This window comes from Martes martes (assembly GCF_963455335.1).
Source record: "Martes martes genome assembly, chromosome: 1".
NCBI lineage: Eukaryota > Metazoa > Chordata > Mammalia > Carnivora > Mustelidae > Martes > Martes martes.
In genome coordinates, this window is record NC_137888.1 from 206,727,927 (window position 1) to 206,747,586 (window position 19,660).

The 19,660-nt window shown below is 38.5% G+C and overlaps 1 pseudogene across 1 annotated transcript in view; it reads right to left on the reverse strand.

The window, feature by feature from the left end:
* Positions 1–18,103, reverse strand: part of LOC308352171 (olfactory receptor 7A10-like) — a 40,548-nt pseudogene extending 22,445 nt beyond the window's left edge. Inside the window, exon 1 of the transcript in view lies at positions 18,027–18,103. The product of the transcript in view is annotated as an olfactory receptor 7A10-like (transcript). The remainder of the gene's footprint in view (positions 1–18,026) is intronic.
* Positions 18,104–19,660: the final 1,557 nt, after the last annotated feature.

A 19,660-nucleotide genomic window follows, 5' to 3' on the forward strand; every position in this document is an offset into this window, starting at 1 on the left:
CAAAAATTTGCCTCCCTCCTTTTATTTTCCCCTGATCTGATTCACTTTCCTTCCAGTGACATCAATTTTACTAAATTTCTCAGCTGTCCACAATATAGATTCCTTGAATTTCAGAACTGTCTCTTACCTATCTTTGAAAGTGCAGTGCCTAGTACAGTTCTCAGTATGGAGTTTATGTTCAGTGAGAATTTGCTGAGTGAAAAATGGATGGGTGGGTTGTTAAATACAGTCAGGAACAGAAAAAAATGCACAGATTTAATGAAAGCTTTTGAACTAGAAAATAAATTTGTTGGGGTTATGTTTTGTTTTGTTTTAAGATTTTATTTATTTATTTGAGAGAAAGACTGCACATGGTGGAGGAGAGGAAGAGGGAGGAGCAGACTACCTGCTAAGCAGGCACCTCCACAGGGCCCTGTATCATGTTGTGTGCTGAATGCAGAGGCTTAACTGACTGAGCCAACCCAATGCCCAAGTAATTTGGTTACGGATATGGATCTTGATAACAGAAAATAATGATAGCAGTCTTCCAGCACTGTTTAAAGTATTTATACACATTATCTCATGTAAGTGTTCCAAAAATACTCATGTGATCAGTATCATTCCCTGTTTATTGTGGAGGGGGAGGTAGAGCTTATAGTGTGTAGCTGACTCACTCAAGGTCAAGGCTGTGGTGAAAAGGCTAACACCTTCTGAGGTCTATGGAGGGCTGCCTGATTCTGAGGCTCTCTCAGGCATCAGGTTATGTTGCCTCTAGTCAAATCTTATTATAAAAGTTTAATGCCTAAAATATAAATGCCCACTTCTAGAAGTCAGCACTCCAGCTAAGAAGTGTCTCAGGGCACCTGGGTGGCTCAGTGGGTTAAAGCCACTGCCTTCGGCTCAGGTCATGATCCCAGCGTCCTGGGATCGGGCCCGCATCAGGCTCTCTGCTCAGCAGGGAGCCTGCTTCCTCCCTTCTCTCTCTGCCTGCCTCTCTGCCTACTTGTGATCTGTCTGTCAAATAAATAAAATCTTGAAAAAAAAAAAAAAAAGAAGTGTTCTGTCTCTGGGGGGTTGCAGCCTTAGAAATAAATCACCGCCTACAGTGAGACTGACTAAGGTTTCCTTAATATTATAATTTCACTTCATTAGGTTGTTACAAAGTTTAGTACATCAGCATGTATTCTTCCTATGTTTTTGTTTTCCATACTTAGATCTTTTCGCATCTTAGGTATTTTTATTCTAATTGCTTTAAAATATCTTTTTTCATGTCTACATTTTATTTTTTGTAATATGGATATCTGTTCTATATATTTTCTATAGTTTTACACTTCTTTTTAAATTTTCTTAGAATTTACATCAGCAATATTCCAGCCCAGGAAACTAGAAAAATATGGAAATCATGCCCTAGAATCTATCAATTATATTCTCAGCTCTTTTTTTTCCATTATGTTATGTTAGTCACCATACAGTATATCATTAGATTTTGATGTAGTGTCCCATGATTCATTGTTTGTGGATAACACCCAGATCTCCAATCCTCGTCCCCTCCTTAATATCTGTAACCAAGCTCACCTATCCCTCCACCCCTCTCCCTTCTAAAACCCTTAGTTTAATTCCTAGAGTCCATAGTTTCTCATGGTTCATCTCCTCCTCTGATTTCTCCCCCTTCATTTTTCTCTTCCTTCTTTTAATGTCCTCCATGCTATTCCTTATGTTCCACCAGTAAGTGAAACCATATGATATTGACTTTCTCTGCTTGACTATTTAACTCAATATAATCTCCTCCACTCCCATCCATGTCGATTCAAAAGCTGGGTATTCATCCTTTCTGATGGCTGAGTAATATTCCATTGTATATAAGAACCACATCTTCTTTATCCATTCATCTATTGAAGGGCATCTTGGCTCTTTCCACAGTTTGCATATTACAGACATTGCTACTATGAACATTGCAGTTCATATGGCCCTTCTTTTCACTACATCTGTATCTTTGGGATAAATACCCAAGAGTGCAATTGCCAGGTCATAGGATAGCTCTATTTTTAATTTCCCGAGGAATCTCCACACTGTTTTCCAAAGTGGCTACACCAACTTGCATTCCCACCAACAGTACAAGAGGGTTTGTCTTTCTCCACAGCCTCTCCAACACTTGTCCTTTCTTGCCTTATTAATTTTTGCCATTCTAACTGGTGTAAGGTGGTATCTCACTGTGATTTGGATTTGAATTTCCCTGATGACTAATGATGATAAACATAGTTTCATGTGTCTGTTAGACAATTAGACAAAGAAGCCATGTCTTCTTTGGAGAAGTGTTTGTTCATGTCTTCAGCCCATTTTTTGACTCGATTATTTATTTTTGGGGTGTTGATCTGGAGAAGTTCTTTCTAGGTCTTGGTATCAGCCCTTTGCCTGTAATGTCATTTACAAATATCTTCTCCCATTCTGTCGGTTGCCTCTTTTGTTTTGTTGACTGTTTCTTTTGCTGTGCAGCAGCTTTTATCTTGATGAAGTCCCCAAAGTTCATTTTTGCTTTTGTTTTCCTAGCCTTTGGAGATGTGTCTTGAAAGAAGTTGCTGTTGTCAAGGTCAAAGAGGTTACTGTCTATTTTCTCGTCTAGGTTTTTGATGGCTTCCTGTCTCACATTGAGATCTTTCATCCATTTTGAGTTTATTTTTGAATATGGTGTAAGAGAATGGTCTAGTTTCATTCTTCAATATATAGCTGTCCAATTTTCCAAGCACCCTTTATCAAAAACATCGAAATGGTCCATATGTGAGCTCTCTATTCTGTTTCATTGGTCTATGTGTCTGTTTTTGTGCCAGTAACATGCTATATTGGTGATCACAACTTTGTAATATAGCTTGAAATCAGGCAATGTGATGCCCCCCAGCTTTGTTTTTCTTTTTCAAAAATTCCTTGGTGATTCAGGGTCTTTTCTGTTTCCATGCAAATTCTGGAGTGCACATGGAACATTCTCCAGAATAGACCACATACTGGGTCACAAATCAGGTCTCAACTGATACTAAAAGATTGAGATTATTCCCTGCATATTCTCAAACCACAATGCTTTGAAACTGGAACTCAATCACAAGAAAAAGTTTGGAAGAAATTCAAAAACTTGGAAGCTAAAGAACGTCTTGTTCAAAGCTATTTAGGTCAATGAGGAAATAAAAGAATAACTTGAGGAATTCATGAAACAAATGAGAATAAAGACACATCAGTCCAAAACCTATGGGATATGGCAAAGGTGGTCCTAAAGGGGAAATATATAGCCATCCAAGACTCACTTTAAAAAAAAAAAAAGAAAAATCCTGAATACACAAACTGTCACTGTACCTTAAAGATCTGGAGTATTAACAATAAATTAAGCCTACCCCACACAAGAGAAGGGAAATAATTAAGTCTAGAGCAAAGATCAATGAATTGGAAACCAGAAATACAGTAGAATGCATCAATGAAACTAGAAACTGGTTCTTTGGAAGACCAATAGACCACTGGCCAGACTTATCCAAAAGAAAAGAGAAAGGACCCAAATCAATAAAATTATGAATTAAAGGGGAGAAATCATGACTAACACCAAGGAAATAAATACCATTATGGGAAATTATTATCAACAGCTATAGGTCAATAAGTTAAGCAATGTGGAAGAAATGGATGCATTCCTGGAAACCTATAAACTACCAAGACTGAAACAGGAAGAAATTGACAACCTGAATAGACCCATAACCAGTAACGAGATGGAAGCAGTGATCAAAAACCTCCTAAAAAAACACCAGTCCAGGGGCTGATGGACTCCCCCAGGGAATTCTACCAAACATCCAAAGAAGAAATAATACCTATTCTCCTGAATCTGTTTCAAAAAATAGAAACAGAAGCAAAACTTCCAGGCTCTTTCAATGAGGAAAACATGACCTTGATCCCAAAACCAGGCAAAAATCCCATCAAATAGGAGAATTACAGACCAATATCTCTGATGAATATGGATGCCAAAATTCTCAACAAGATCCTAGCTAATAGGATCCAACAGTACATTAAAAGAATTATCCACCATGACCAGGTGGCATTTATCCCTGGGTTGCAAGGGTGGCCCAACATTCACAAATCAATCAATGTGATAGAACACATAAATAAGAGAAGAGACAAGAACCACATGGTTCTCTGAATTGATGCAGAAAAAGCATTTGACAAAATACAACATTTTTTCCTGATTAAAACTCTTCAGAATATAGGAACAGAGGGAACATTCCTCAACTTCAAATAAATCTATCTATGAAAAACCCATGGTAAATATCCTTCTCAGTGGGGAAAGGCTGAGAACCTTTTCCATAAGATCAGTAACAGGACAAGGATGCCCGCTTTCACCACTATTGTTCAATGTAGTACTGGGAGTTCTAGCAACAGCAATTAGACAACAAAAAGAAATAAGATGTATTCAAATTGTCAAAGAAGGAGTCAAACCTCCTCTCTTTGCAGATGACATGATACTTTATGTGAAAAATCCAAAAGACTCCAACCCCAAATTGCTAGAATTTGTACAGCAATTCAGTAATGTGGCAAGATACAAAATCAATACACAAAATTCAGTTGCTTTCTTATGCACTAACAATGTAACTGTAGAAAGAGAAATTAGAGAATTGATTCCATTTTTTTAAGATTTTTATTTTTATTTATTTATTTTTACTTATTTGACAGACAGAGATCTCAAGTAGGTGGAGAGACAGGCAGAGAGAGAGAGAGAGAGAGAGAGGAGGAGGAGGAAGCGGGCTTCCCGCTGAGCTGAGAGCCCAATGCAGGGCTCGATCCCAGAACCCTGGGATCATGACCTGAGCCGAAGGCAGAGGCTTTAACCCACTGAGCCACCCAGGTGCCCTGAGAATTGATTCCATTTATAACAGCACCAAAAATCACAGAATACGTTGGAATAAGCCTAACCAAAGACATAAATAGTCTATACTCTAGTAACTATAGAACACTCATGAAAGAAATTGAACGAGACACAAAAAGATGGAAAAAGATTCTGTGCTCATGGATTAGAAGAATAAACATGGGTAAATGTCTACAGTGCCCAGAGCAATCTATACTTTCAACGCCTTCCTGATCAAAATATCAATGGCATTTTTCAAAGCACTGGAAAAGACAATTCTAAAATATGTTCTCAGTTCTTTTACTTCCATCTCGCTTATGCTCAGAGGACTAATCTAATATTTCTTCTAGATGTCCCTGGCTATTTTACATTTTTTTTCTACAAGTTCATTTTAGTCATTTGATTTTTCTATATCTTCAGTCACTTTATGCCAGTGAGTGGTTGACATTAAGATAGAAATATATGTTATTTAACTAAGCACCAATTGTTCAAATGTCATTTATTTCCAAAGCCTTGCTTTCCTCATTGGTTCTGATTCGCCTTTTAAAATACAACAGCTTATTATTTTATAGAATTTGTGTTTTTTGAATTCACCTGTCTTGACAACAATTTAGCCTCAAGTCAATTTCACAATGTTTTGATAAACAGAAGTTTGTAACACATTTTAATCATGAACAGAGGCTTTCCGATGTTTTGTTTTGTTTTGTTTGTCTGTTTGTTTGTTTGTTTTTACAATGAGTACCTTCACTCCTCTTCCTGATAACATGGACCCTAACACTGTTCTGTTTAAGTGTCAGGCTTCTGGCAGGGTGCTCAGGCAGGAAAGCCCAGGCACTCCCCTGCACCCCTGTGCTTGTGGACATTCCCACAGACACTTCCCTGACCAGAATCTCTGTTGTGGCTGCACCAGCCCTTGTATTCTTATTGTGATTGCAATACACACCTCATTAATGCCCATCAGAGAACTCTAACAAAGCCAGGCTTATTACTTATTACTGGGGGGTAGAGTAAGAAAAGCCTGGGGGGTGGTATAGAGATTCATAGCACTGAGAGAAAACCCATAACTAAGGATCCTGCCTTTATTGGGGCCCATGGGCAGAGTGGCTATGGGTTTGCAGGTTCAGTCTCTATTGACAAGTTTAAAACATAAGAGTGAAATTCTGGCACAGAGGGAAAACATTGTCACTCACATGTCATATTGAGGTTACCCAGATCTTTCTGAAAAGGTACTTATGTCTGGTGTAGCCTGAGTGCTTCTCTGAGTGTTTCTCTGGTAATTGTGTCCTACACCAGACAATATGTTCATTCAGCATGGTTGTCCTTGTAATGCATAGCTTAGAAATCAAAAGCTTCAAGTCAGGAGCATTCCCTGCAAACATGCTACTGTGCTTTAAAATTATTTTTAGTCATCTGTGGAATATAAGAAGTAGCACAGAGGATCATAGGGGAAGGGAGGAAAAATTAAATGGGAAGCAATCTGAGAGGGAGCCAAACCATGAGAGACTCTTGACTCCAGGAAACAATTTGAGGGTTGTGGAAAGGAGCAGGAGTGGGATGATGGAATAACTGGTGATAGGCATTAAAGAGGGCATGTGATATGAGGAGCACTTGGAGTTACACAAAACCAACGAATAATTGAACACTACACCAAAAACTAATGATGTACTGTATGATGGCTAATTGTATTTATTTACTATCATTTGTATATAATATAAAATGAATTATATTTATATATTATTTTATTATATATTATTTATTTATTTATTATTTATTATATATGAGAAATTATTTTATTATTTTTTAAAGATAAAAATGCATATCTTTTTATTTTTATTATTATTTTTAATTAATTAATTAATTTATTTATTTATTTATTTATTTATTTTCAGCGTAACAGTATTCCCCACACCCAGTGCTCCATGCAATACATGCCCTCCCTAATACCCACAACCTGGTTCCCCCAAACTCCTACCCCCCGCCCCTTCAAAACCCTCAGGTGATTTTCAGAGTCTGTAGTCTCTCATGGTTCACCTCCCCTTCCAATTTCCCTCAACTCCCTTCTCCTCTCCATCTCCCCAGTCCTCCATGTTATTTTTTATGCTCCACAAATAACTGAAACCATATGATAATTGACTCTCTCTGCTTGTATATTTATATATTATTTTATTATATATTATTTATTTATTATTTATTATATATGAGAAATTATTATTTTATTATTTATTATTTTTATTATGTTCAGTTAGCCAGTGCATGTGTGTGTGTGTGTGTGTGTGTGTATGTGTATGGATTTCCTTGCTTTCCCCTATGGTCCCCTGTGCTATTGCTTATGTTCCACAGATGAGTGAAACCTTATGATAATTGTCTTTCTCTGCTTGACTTACTTCACTTAGCATAATCTCCTCCAGTTTCACCCATATTGATGCAAATGGTAGGTATTCATCATATCTGATGGCTGAGTGCTATTCCCTTGTGCATAAGTACAACATCTTCTTTATCCATTCATCTATTGAAGGGCACTGCTGCTCCTTTCACAGTTTGGTAATTATGGACATTGCTGCTATTAATATTGGGGAGCACGTACACCTCCTATTCACAACTTCTGTATCTTTGGGATAAATACCTAGTAGTGTAATTGCTGGATCATAGGGTATTTCTATTCTTAATATCTTTATTAACCTCCATGTTGTTTTTTTCAGAGTGGCTGTGCCAACTTCCATTCCCACCAAGAGTGTAAGAGGGTTTCCCTTTCTCCACATCCTCACCAACATTTGTTGTTTCCTGTTTTGTTAATTTTGGCCATTCTAACTGGTGTGAGGTGGTTTCTCATTGTGGTTTTGATTTATATCTCCCTGATGACAAGTGATGTGGAGCATGTTTTCATGTGTCTGTTAGCCATTTGTATGTCTTCTTTGGAGAAGTGTCTGTTCATGTCTTCTGCCCATTTGTTGACTGGGTTATTAGTTTTTTGAGCGTTGAGTTTGAGAAGTTCTTTATCGATCTTGGATATAAGCACTTTGTTTGTAATGCCATTTGCAAATATCTTCCCCATTCCATGGGTTGCCTCATAGTTTTGTTGACTGTTACCTTTGTTATGCAGAAGCTTTTCATCTTGATGAAATCCCAAAAGTTAATTTTACTTTTGTTTTGCTTTCCTTGGAGATGTGACGTGGAAAGAAGTTACTGTGGCCAATCCATAGTATTGGCACAAAAACAGACACATGGACCAGTGGAACAGAGTAGAGAGCCCAGATATGGACCCTCAACTCTATGGTCAAATAATCTTCGACAAAACAGGAAAAAATATCCAATGGAAAAAAGGCAGTCACTACAATATGTGGTGCTGGAAAATTGGAGAGCTACATATAGAAGAATGAAACTGGGCCATTCCCTTACACCGTACACAAAGATAATCTCAAAATGGATGAAAGACCTCAGTGTGAGACAGGAAGCCATCTAAAACCGAGAGGAGAACATAGGCAGTTAACTCTTCAACATCACCTAATTGAATTTAAAGAAAAAAAAAACAATTTCCTTGTTTTATTCTATTATTCCTTGACATGTCTGGATTGTGTATGATAGTCACTGCCAAACACTCATTAGTAAACATATAACCCCAGTGTAGTCTGCATGGAAAGATAAATTTGAATAAATAGATTGACCTGTTATGTGGTTAGTGTCAGAGATGGCCAGAAATATGAGGATGAAATTTCTTTGGGTAATTCCCAGTAGTGTGATCTCTGGATCATAGGTCAGCTCTATTTTAATTTTTTGAAGAACCAGAGTGACTGCACCAGTTTGTATTCCTACAAATAGTACAAAAGGGTTACTCTTTCTCTATATCCTCCCCAACATCTATTGTTATCCTGTGTTGTTAATTTTAACCATTTTGACATATGTGAGATGATATATCATTGTGATTTTACTTTGCATTTCCCTGACAATAAGTGATGTTGAGTATCTTTTCATGTGTCTGTTGGTCATTTGTATGTCTTCATTGGAGGAAAGTCTGTATATGAATTCTGGCCATTTTAAAATTAAATTTTTATTAATTTTTTTTGTGTTGACTTCTTTCTTTATATATTTTGGTCAATAACCCCTTGTGTTATATATCATTTGCAAATATATTCTCCCATGTAATTATGTTGTCTTTTTGTTTTGTTGACTTTCTTTTGTTGTGGAGAAGCTTTTCACTTCAATGTAGCCTTTTGCAATATTGATGGATTAAGAATGTATAATAGTAAGTGAAATCAGTCAGTCAGAAAAAGACAAATACCTAATGATTTCACTCATGTAGAATTTAAGAAACAAACACACAAACAAACCAAAAAAGTAGACAAACAAAAAACCAGTCTCTTCAATATGAGGAACGAAATGGTGTTTACCATAGGGGAGAAGGGATAATGGGTGAAATAGGTCATGGAAATTAAGAGTACACTTATTTTGGTGAGCACTGAGTAATGTATAGATTTGCTGAATCTATGTTATACAACTGAAACTAATATAACACTCTATGTTAATTATACTGGCATTAAAGAAATAAAAAAAATTAAAAACTACAAGGGTGCAGCTTTCTAAACCATGCATTTAATTATGATCCAAATTAATTCTTTTTTGTATTGCGCCTCTATTTATTGAAACATAGATGATTGGTACCTGCAATTGAGTGGGTTTATTCATTGAGGTGAAGGATTTCTTAGGGTGTCCTATGTTTTATCACATAATTATAATCCTGTTTCTATTTGAAAACGTCCAGTGCTAACTGTTAGTATGACTCTTTTATTGCTACATGAAATAACTTCCTTTTCCTAATATTTATCATAAATACTAAGGGATAGCAAATGAACAATATGAATGAGAATCAGCTACCTATGGTCTAGATCTTACCCATAGCCATGCACCATTATATTTGTTCTACTGAATTAATCTTTGGAGTAAAATTACACACAATAACCTGCATAAGTAAAGGATATGCTTTGTTGAATTAAAGGAGATACACAAACATGGAAAGCATGTAGTACAAGTTTTTATTTGTGTGTAATTTTAGACTATACATAAATTTTTATTGCTTTATTAGGTGATTATTGAAATTTAACCGTCCTGAGCACCATTTTCTCTATTTCTTTTTTTTTTTTTTTTTTTTGGCCAGTAAGTGTATTTGTTTATTGGTCAGTTATAGAAACAAGTTTATGAACAGATTAAAAACAGATGATTCAATGGGAAGGCTGTGAGCTTTTTCCCATTGAGGATGATATTTGCTGTGGGTTTTTCATAGGTCGACCTTTAAGAAGTTGAGGAATGTTCCCTCTATCCCTATACTTTAAAGTGTTTTAATCAGGAATGGATGCTGGATTTTGTCAAACGCTCTTTCTGCATCAATTGAGAGGACCGTGTGGTTCTTCTCTCTTCTCTTACTGGTTTGTTCTGTCACATTGATTTGCGAATGTTGAACCATCCTTGCAACCCAGGGATGAATCCCAACTAGTCATGGTGCATAATCTTTTTAATGTGCTGTTGGATCCTATACGCTAAGATCTTGATGATAATCTTGGTGTCCATATTCATCAGGGATATTAGTCTGAAGTTCTTCTTTTTCATGGGATCTTTGCCTGGTTTAAGGACCAGGGTAATGCTGGCTTCATAAACAGACACAGGAAGATTTCATTCTCTCTCGATTTATCAATTTATCTATTTATTTACATTCTGGTTTCTGTTTATCTAAAGAACCACTTGAGCATTGGCACGGGGTCATCACTGTTAAGATCGGACAAATTCTAGTATGGCAAATATTTTTTTAAATAAATTTTTTATTTATTTTCAGCGTAACAGTATTCATTGTTTTTTCACCACACCCAGTGCTCCATGCAATCTGTGCCCTCCCTAACACTCACCACCTGGTTCCCCCAACCTCCCACCCCACGCCCCTTCAAAGCCCTCAGGTTGTTTTTCAGAGTCCATAGTCTCTCATGGTTCACCTCCCCTTCCAATTTCCCTCAACTCCCTTCTCCGCTCCACCTACCCTTGTCCTCGATATTATTTGTTATGCTATACAAATGAGTGAAACCGTATGATACTTGACTCTCTCTGTTTGACTTATTTCACTCAGCATAATCTCTTCCAGTCCTGTCCATGTTGCTACAAAAGTTGGGTATTCGTCCTTTCTGATAGAGGCATAATACTCCATAGTGTATATGGACCACATCTTCCTTATCCATTCATCCATTGAAGGGCATCGTGGTTCTTTCCACAGTTTGGCGACCGTGGCCATTGTTGCTATAAATATTGGGGTACAGATGGCCCTTCTTTTCACTACATCTGTATCTTTGGGGTAAATACCCAGCAGTGCAATTGCAGGGTCATAGGGAAGCTCTATTGTTAATTTCCCGAGGAATCTCCACACTGTTCTCCAAAGTGGCTGCACAAGTTTGCATTCCCACCAACAGTGTAAGAGGGTTCCCCTTTCTCCACATCCTCTCCAACACACGTTGTTTCCTGTTTTGCTAATTTTGGACATTCTAACTGGTGGAAGGTGGTATCTCAATGTGGTTTTGATTTGAATCTCCCTGAAGGCTAGTGATGATGAACATTTTTTCATGTGTCTGGTAGCCATTTGTATGTCTTCATTGGAGAAGTGTCTGTTCATATCTTCTGCCCATTTTTTAATATGATTGTCTGTTTTGTGTGTGTTGAGTTTGAGGAGTTCTTTATAGATCCTGGATATCAACCTTTTGTCTGTACTGTCATTTGCAAATATCTTCTCCCATTCCGTGGGTTGCCTCTTTGTTTTCTTGACTGTTTGTTTTGCTGTGCAGAAGCTTTTGATCTTGATGAAGTCCCAAAAGTTCATTTTCGCTTTTGTTTCCTTCGCCTTTGGAGACATATCTTGAAAGAAGTTGCTATGGCTGATATCAAAGAGGTTACTGCCTATGTTCTCCTCGAGGATTCTGATGGATTCCTGTCTCACGTTGAGGTCTTTTATCCATTTCGAGTTTAGCTTTGTGTACGGTGTAAGAGAATGGTCAAGTTTCATTCTTCTACATATAGCTGTCCAGTTTTCCCAGCACCATTTATTGAAGAGACTGTCTTTTTTCCACTGGATATTTTTTCCTGTTTTGTCGAAGATTATTTGACCATAGAGTTGAGCGTCCATATCTGGGCTCTCTACTCTGTTCCACTGGTCCATGTGTCTGTTTCGATGCCAGTACCATGCTGTCTTGGTGATCACAGCTTTATAGTAGAGCTTGAAATCAGGTAACGTGATGCCGCCAGTTTTATTTTTGTGTTTCAACATTTCCGTAGCAATTCGGGGTCTCTTCTGATTCCATACAAATTTTAGGATTATTTGCTCCAGCTCTTTGAAAAATATTGGTGGTGGTGGAATATTGATCGGAATGGCATTAAAAGTATAGATTGCTCTGGGCAGTATAGACATTTTAACGATGTTTATTCTTCCGATCCAAGAGCATGGAATGGTCTTCCATCTTTTTGTGTCTTCTTCAATTTCTTTTAGGAGTGTTCTGTAGTTCCTCGAGTACAGATCTTTAACCTCTTTGGTTAGGTTTATTCCGAGGTATCTTATGGTTCTTGGTGCTATAGTAAATGGAATCAATTCTCTAATTTGCCTTTCTGTATTTTCATTGTTAGTGTATAAGAAAGCCACTGATTTCTGGACACTGACTTTGTATCCTGCCACATTACTGAATTGCTGTATGAGTTCTAGTAGTTTGGGGGTGGAGTCATTGGGGTTTTCCATATAAAGAATCATGTCATCTGCAAAAAGAGAGAGTTTGACTTCTTCCTTGCCAATTTGGATACCTTTTATTTCTCTTTGTTGTCTGATGACAGTTGCTAAGACGTCTAATACTTTGTTGAACAAGAGTGGTGAGAGTAAGCATCCTTGTCGTGTTCCTGATCTCAACGGGAAGGTTGCAAGCTTTTTCCCATTGAGGATGATATTTGCTGTGGGTCTTTCATAGATAGATTTGATGAAGTTCAGGAATGTTCCCTCTATCCCTATACGTTGAAGCGTTTTAATCAGGAACGGATGCTGGATTTTGTCAAAAGCTTTTTCTGCATCAATGGAGAGGATCATGTGGTTCTTCTCTCTTCTCTTATTGATTTGTTCTATCAAATTGATTGATTTACTAATGTTGAACCATCCTTGTAGCCTAGGGATGAATCCCACCTGGTCATGGTGGATAATCTTTTTAATGTGCTGTTGGATCCTGTTTGCTAGGATCTTGTTGAGAATCTTAGCATCCACATTCATCAGTGATATTGGTCTGAAATTCTCCTTTTTGGTAGGGTATTTGCCTGATTTGGGAATCAGGGTAATGCTGGCTTCATAAAAAGAGTCTGGAAGTTTTCCTTCTGCTTCAATTTTTTGAAACAGCTTCAGGAGAATAGGTGTTATTTCTTCTTTGAAAGTTTCATAGGATTCCCCAGGGAATCCGTCAGGTCCTGGGCTCTTGTTTTTGGGGAGGTTTTTGATCACTGCTTCAATCTCGTTACCAGATATCGGTCTATACAGGTTGTCAATTTCTTCCTGGTTCAGTTTTCGGAGTTTATAGTTTTCGAGGAATGCATCCATTTCATCTAGGTTGCTTAGCTTATTGGCATATAACTGTTGATAATAACTTGTGATGATTGTTTCTACGTCCTTGGTGTTAGTTGTGATCTCTCCCTTTTCATTCATAATTTTATTAATTTGGGCTTTCTCTCTTTTCTTTTGGATTAGTGTGGCCAATGGTTTATCGATCTTATTGATTCTTTCAAAAAACTAGCTTCTAGTTTCATTGATACGTTCTACTGTATCTCTGGTTTCTACCTCATTGATCTCTACTCTAATCTTGATTATTTCCCTTCTTACTTGTGGAGTTGGTTTGATTTGTTGTTGATTCTCCAGTTCCTTAAGGTGTAGAGACAGCTGGTGTATTCTGGATTTTTCAATTTTTTTGAAGGAGGCTTGGATGGCTATGTATTTCCCCCTTAGGACTGCCGTGGCTGTATCCCATAGGTTTTGGAGCGAAGTGTCTTCATTCTCATTGGTTTCCATGAATTGTTGAAGTTCTTCTTTGATCTCCTGGTTGATCCAAGCATTCTTAAGCAAGGTGGTCTTTAGCTTCCAGGTTTTTGAGTTCCTTCTGAACTTTTCCTTGTGATTGAGCTCCAGTTTCAAAGCATTGTGATCTGAGAATATGCAGGGAATAATCTGTCTTTTGGTATCATTTGAGCCCTGATTTGTGACCCAGTATGTGGTCTATTCTGGAGAAGGTTCCATGTGCACTTGAGAAGAATGAGTATTCTGTTGTTTTAGGGTGGAATGTTCTGTATATATCTATGAGGTCCATCTGGTCCAATGTGTCATTCAATGCTCTTATTTCTTTATTGATTTTCTGCTTCGATGATCTGTCTATTTCTGGGAGAAGTGTGTTAAGATCTCCTACTATTAATGTATTCATATCAATATGACTCTTTATTTTGATTAATAGTTTTCTTATGTAATTGGCTGCTCCCGTATTGAGAGCGTAGATATTTACAATTGTTAGATCATCTTGGTGGATAGTCCCTTTAAGAATTATGTCATGTCCTTCTGTATCTCTGACTACCGTCTTTAGTTTAAAATCTAATTTATCTGTTAAGAGAATCGCTACCCCGGCCTTCTTTTGAGGCCCATTGGCATGAAAGTTGCTTCTCCATCCCTTTACTTTCAGTCTGGGTGTATCTTTAGCTTCAAAATGGGTCTCTTGTAGACAACATATGGATGGGTCCTGTCGTTTTATCCAATCTGAAACCCTGTGTCGTTTTATGGGCGCATTTAGGCCATTCACATTGAGAGGGATTATTGAGAGATACATTTTTATTGACATTGTGTTATCTTTGAAGTCATTCTTTCTGTCTATTGTCGTTATATTTCTGTTCAATGCTATTCTTAGGGTTTTTCCTCTTTTATAGAACCCCCCTTAATATTTTCTGTAGTGTCAGCTTGGTGGTTGCATAGTCTTTTAAGCCTTGCCGGTCTTGGAAACTCTTTATCTCTCCATCCATTTTGAATGTCAGTCTTGCTGGATAAAGTATTCTTGGCTGCATGTTCTTCTCATTTAGTGCCCTGAATATATCTTGCCAGCCCTTTCTGGCTTGCCAGGTCTCTGTAGACAGGTCTGACGTTATTCTGATGGGCTTTCCTCTGTACGTAAGGAGCTTCTTTGTCCTAGTGGCTTTCAAGAGATTGTATCTACAATTATGATTCCTCAATTTTACTATCAGGTGCCTTGATTTTTTTGGAATTTATAATCTTGGGGGGCACCTTTCTACTTCTAGTACATGAACACTTGTTCCATTCGCAAGATTGGGAAAATTTTCATGAAGAACTTGTTCCACTATATCTTCTAGACTTCTTTCTTTCTCCTCCCCTTCAGGGATTCCAATAATTCTGACGTTGGAACATTTCATGGCATCATTTATTTCCCTGATTCTGTTTTCGTGGCTTCTAAGCTGTTTGTTCCAGGCTTCCTCCTGATCCTTTCTCTCTGTTTGTCCTCCAGATCACTAATTCTATCTTCTGTCTCAGTTACCCTAGCTTTTAGAGAATTGAGATGAGATTGGAACTCATTGAGAGCATTGTGAACCTCATCCCTGGTGGCCTTCAGCTCTATCCTAACATTATGAACATCATCCCTGGTCGCTTTCAATTCTGCCCTAATTAGTTCCGTTTGGTCATCCATGGCTTTCTCCAACCTAGCTATTGCCTGGATAATTGTTAGCCTGAATTCTCTTTCTGACATATTGTCTATGTTGAAAGCCGTTAGCTCTGTTGCAGAAGGCCCATTCTCTGTATTTTACTTCTTGGTTGGGGATCCCTCCTCCTAGTCATTTTGGTGAGAGATGACTGGACAGATGTAGCTGGATGTATCGACCGTGGTGCAGTCAAGGTGTAACCTGGAACACTTCTGAGCACTCAGGATTCCCCACCCAAACGAGAGAAAAAAGAAAAGAAAAAGAAAAAAGAGAGAGAGAGGAAAAAAAGGGAAGATAAAAGAGAAGGTTCAGCCCAAATGGGCCCCAGGGTAAGATTTATGATGTATACAAACAAAAACAGACAAACAAAAAGACTGATAAAAGTATATGACGAGAGAAAAAAAATATATATATGCAAAAAAAAGTAAGAGCCTTCTCAAAAAGAACCCCAAGTATAAGATTCATATACTATCAGGACAAACACAAATACACAGAGACACTGGCAGAAGAAAAAGTTGGGAGCATGGTTATAGATTCTCAGTGTGGGCGAGGAAGGTTATTTTGATTCTTCCTGGATGTATCTTGATAACCTTGATAAAGGACTCAACTTTCCTAAGATAAAGGGGGATTAAAAATTGGTTTACCTATAGGGGTAGCATTGATTGGAGAAAGGGGGTTACCTTGAAGTTTAACTCTATATGAATATTTGAAAATAAAAATAAAAAAGGAATAAAGTGGACTAAACTAAACTAAATTTTTTTAAAAAATTAAAAAAATAGAAAAGCAAAAGAAAATCACATGTGTATGTATCAAAAATTCAGGTTAGAAGTTTATTATGGAATTTGATGTACTGGACATCTCACTGTGATGGTAAAATGGTTAAAATTTATCTATATAAATAAAAGAAAAAAAATGAACCAGAATAGTGGGAATGAATTAAAAATAAAAGTTGTATCTATGAAGTAGTGGTGTTTGTTCTCTTGTAGTCTTTTTTTTTTCCTTTCCTGATTTGTTTTCTGGGGGAGGGGGCTGCCACGTGGGTTTTCAGTCAATGATGTTCCCTGAGTTAAGTCCTCCAGCCCCCCTCAAGGGGGTGGGCTCTGAGGAAAACAGTTTTTTCATACTTTTGTTCTCTGGAAGTTTTTATGTTTGTTCACTTATTTTCTCTCGCCTTGACAGCTTTTGATGGTTTTTGGAGGTTTAGAGGAAAGCAAACTGCACCCCGACCTCCCTCTCAGAGAGAAGCCTCAGTCTGCTCCCCTGCAGATGCTGCAGCCGCTGGGCCGCTGGGCCGCTGGCAGAGCAGGTTCTGAGTCGTGGTCCCTGGGGACGCAGGATCTCCTGCTTGTACGCAAAACCACGGCGGCCGCGGCTGTCTGGGCAGCTCCAGACCACCAGAGAGGTTCCAAGCAGCGATCGCACACTGAGATTTTCCCACTGGCCAGGGCTGGGACTGCCTGGTCTTTCCAGGTCTAAGAGCGCCAGGCTTGCGTGCACCTCTCCCAGGGGAGGGTGTGGGGCACGGGCGTCTCTGGCTCTAGCACGGCGCGGGTCCCAGAACACCAGGCTGGGCATTCGTGCACCTCTGTCAGGGAGGGTGAGGCGCGCATGCATCTCAGGCAAGGTGCACGTTCTGCCGTCTGGCGTGGCTCCCAGCCCCTCACGGGAGCTGGTCTCCACTCGTTCTCGGGCGTGCTGGCAGCTCAGGGACCAAGACCTGGTTTCTCTGCCGCACTCTCTCTGGCTCAGCGCCAGGGTAGGCTGTCCTGGTTCTGGGGACTTAAGCCCCTGTCCCTAGCCGCCCCGATTCCCACAATTTCCCCCCACGATCCTTTGCTCTTTTGAGTGCTTTCAACCAGACTCCAAGTTAATGCTGGTCCCCAAACACAGGGCACTCTCGTATTGGGGTATTATTTTCCAATGGGTCACCTCTGGTGGCTTCCTCCCCCTTTTGTTTATCTTCCAATATCAGTCCCACGTTCCCACTCCACTTTACCTGCCCACTGGCGTCTTCTGCCTCCCGTAGAGATCCAGACGTGTATAATTCTGATCTCAGGCTGATTTCATGGGTGATCGGAGTTCTTTGGTAGGTAAACAGCTCACTCTAGGGTACAGGCTGAAAGGGCTCCTCCTCCTACTTCCCAGCCATCTTGTCTCCCCTCCTCCCCACTTTTTAAAAGACTTTTTGTTATATTCTTTTTTTTCTAAATTTTTAAAAAATAATCTCTACCCCCACATGGGACTCAAATTCATAACCTCAAAATCAAAAGCCACATGCTCTACCATTGAGACAGCCCCCCCCATTTTCAAGTCTTTAGCACTTTAATTGTTGAGTTAGTGACCCATGTTGATGTCATTATATTAATACTATTTGGTGCCCCCTTATAAAGTTAATTTTAGATTGTCTTTGTGTTTCAGACTGTTATTTGAGATAGCTCCTTACCTATCTATTCTCATTCCTACTGCTCCAAATCTAAGCATCTTACAGTACTTAAGATTATATCCTCTAGATTCATCCATGTTGTTGCAAATGGCAAGATCTCATTTGTAACTCTTAATACCAAATATCTACTCCCTCAGCGCCTACCCTCTGGCAAGTACCAGTTTTTTCTTTGTATTTGTCTGTTAATTTGCTCTATTTTTTAGATTACGCATATAAATGAGATCATATGGTATTTGCCTTTGTCTGATTTATTTCACTAATATACCTCTGGGTCCATCCATGTTGTTTCTAAAAGCAATGTCTCATTCTTTTATATGGCTGTATTCTGCTGTATGTATACATACAAACCAATCGTCTTTATCCATTCATCTGTCACTGGACCCTTGGCTGCTTCCATATCTTGGTTATTGTAAACAATGCTGCAATAAACATTGGGTGTATATATATTTTCAAATTAGTGTTTTGTCTTCTTTGGGAAGCAGCATTACTTGACCATGAGGTGGTTTGACTTTTAATTTTTTGAGGAATCTCCATACTGTTTTCCACAGTAGCTGAACCAGTTTGCATTCCCACCAACAGTGCATGAGTGTTCCCTCTTCTCCGCATCTTTACCAACACTCGTTACTTCTTATCTTTTGTATTAGTCATTCTGACTGGTGTGAGGTGATATTCTCAATCTTTTGGATGTCATGTAAATGCAATTATTTTATTTCCTTTTCAGATGTTCACTGTTCATATGTAGAAATGCAACTGATTTTTTGAGAGTTGGCTTTGTATCCGGTGACTTGGCTAATTAATTTATTAGTTCTATTAGTGTTTTTGTGGCAACTTTAGGATTCTCTACATATAAGATCATACTGTATGCACACACAAGTTTATTTCTTCCTTTCCATTTTGGATGCCTTTTATCTCTTTTTCCTTAATTGCTCTGGGTAGAACTTTCAGTTTTATGTTGATTTGAACCTGTGAAACTGAGCATCCTTGTCTTGTTCCTGATCAAAGAGGAAAAATGTTCACTATATTCCCATCGAGTATCATGTTTGTTGTGGGTTTTCATAAATGGCTTTATGTTGAGATAGTTTCCTTCTGTTCCTAATTTTTAGTGTTTTTATCATGTTCCATACCTAAATAGAAACAGTAATTTCTTGAGTGCAGAAAATAAACAATAATGCACCTGCCAGGTTAATAATGCATGAATGTGTCATGTTCTTTGTCTCTTATTTTGCTGATCCCATCAATGACATGGAACTAGAGAATGATACACAAATTCCAGAATTTCTTCTTCTGGGACCTTCAGAGGAACCAGATTTTCAGCCCTTCCTCTTCGGGCTTTTCCTTTCCATGTACCTGGTCACCATAATTGGGAACCAGCTTATCATCCTGGCGATCAGCTCTGACTCCCACCTCCACAACCCCATGTACTTCTTCCTTGTCAACTTGTCCTTTGTAGGCATCTGTTTCACCTCCACCTCCACCTCCATCCTCAGTATGCTGTGGAACATCCAGAGTCAGAGCCAAGTCATAATTTATGAAGGCTGCATCATGCAGATGAATGTTTTCATACGTTTTGTAGGTTTGAACAACTTCCTCCTGACTGTGATGGCCTATGACCATTTCGTGACCATCTGTCACCC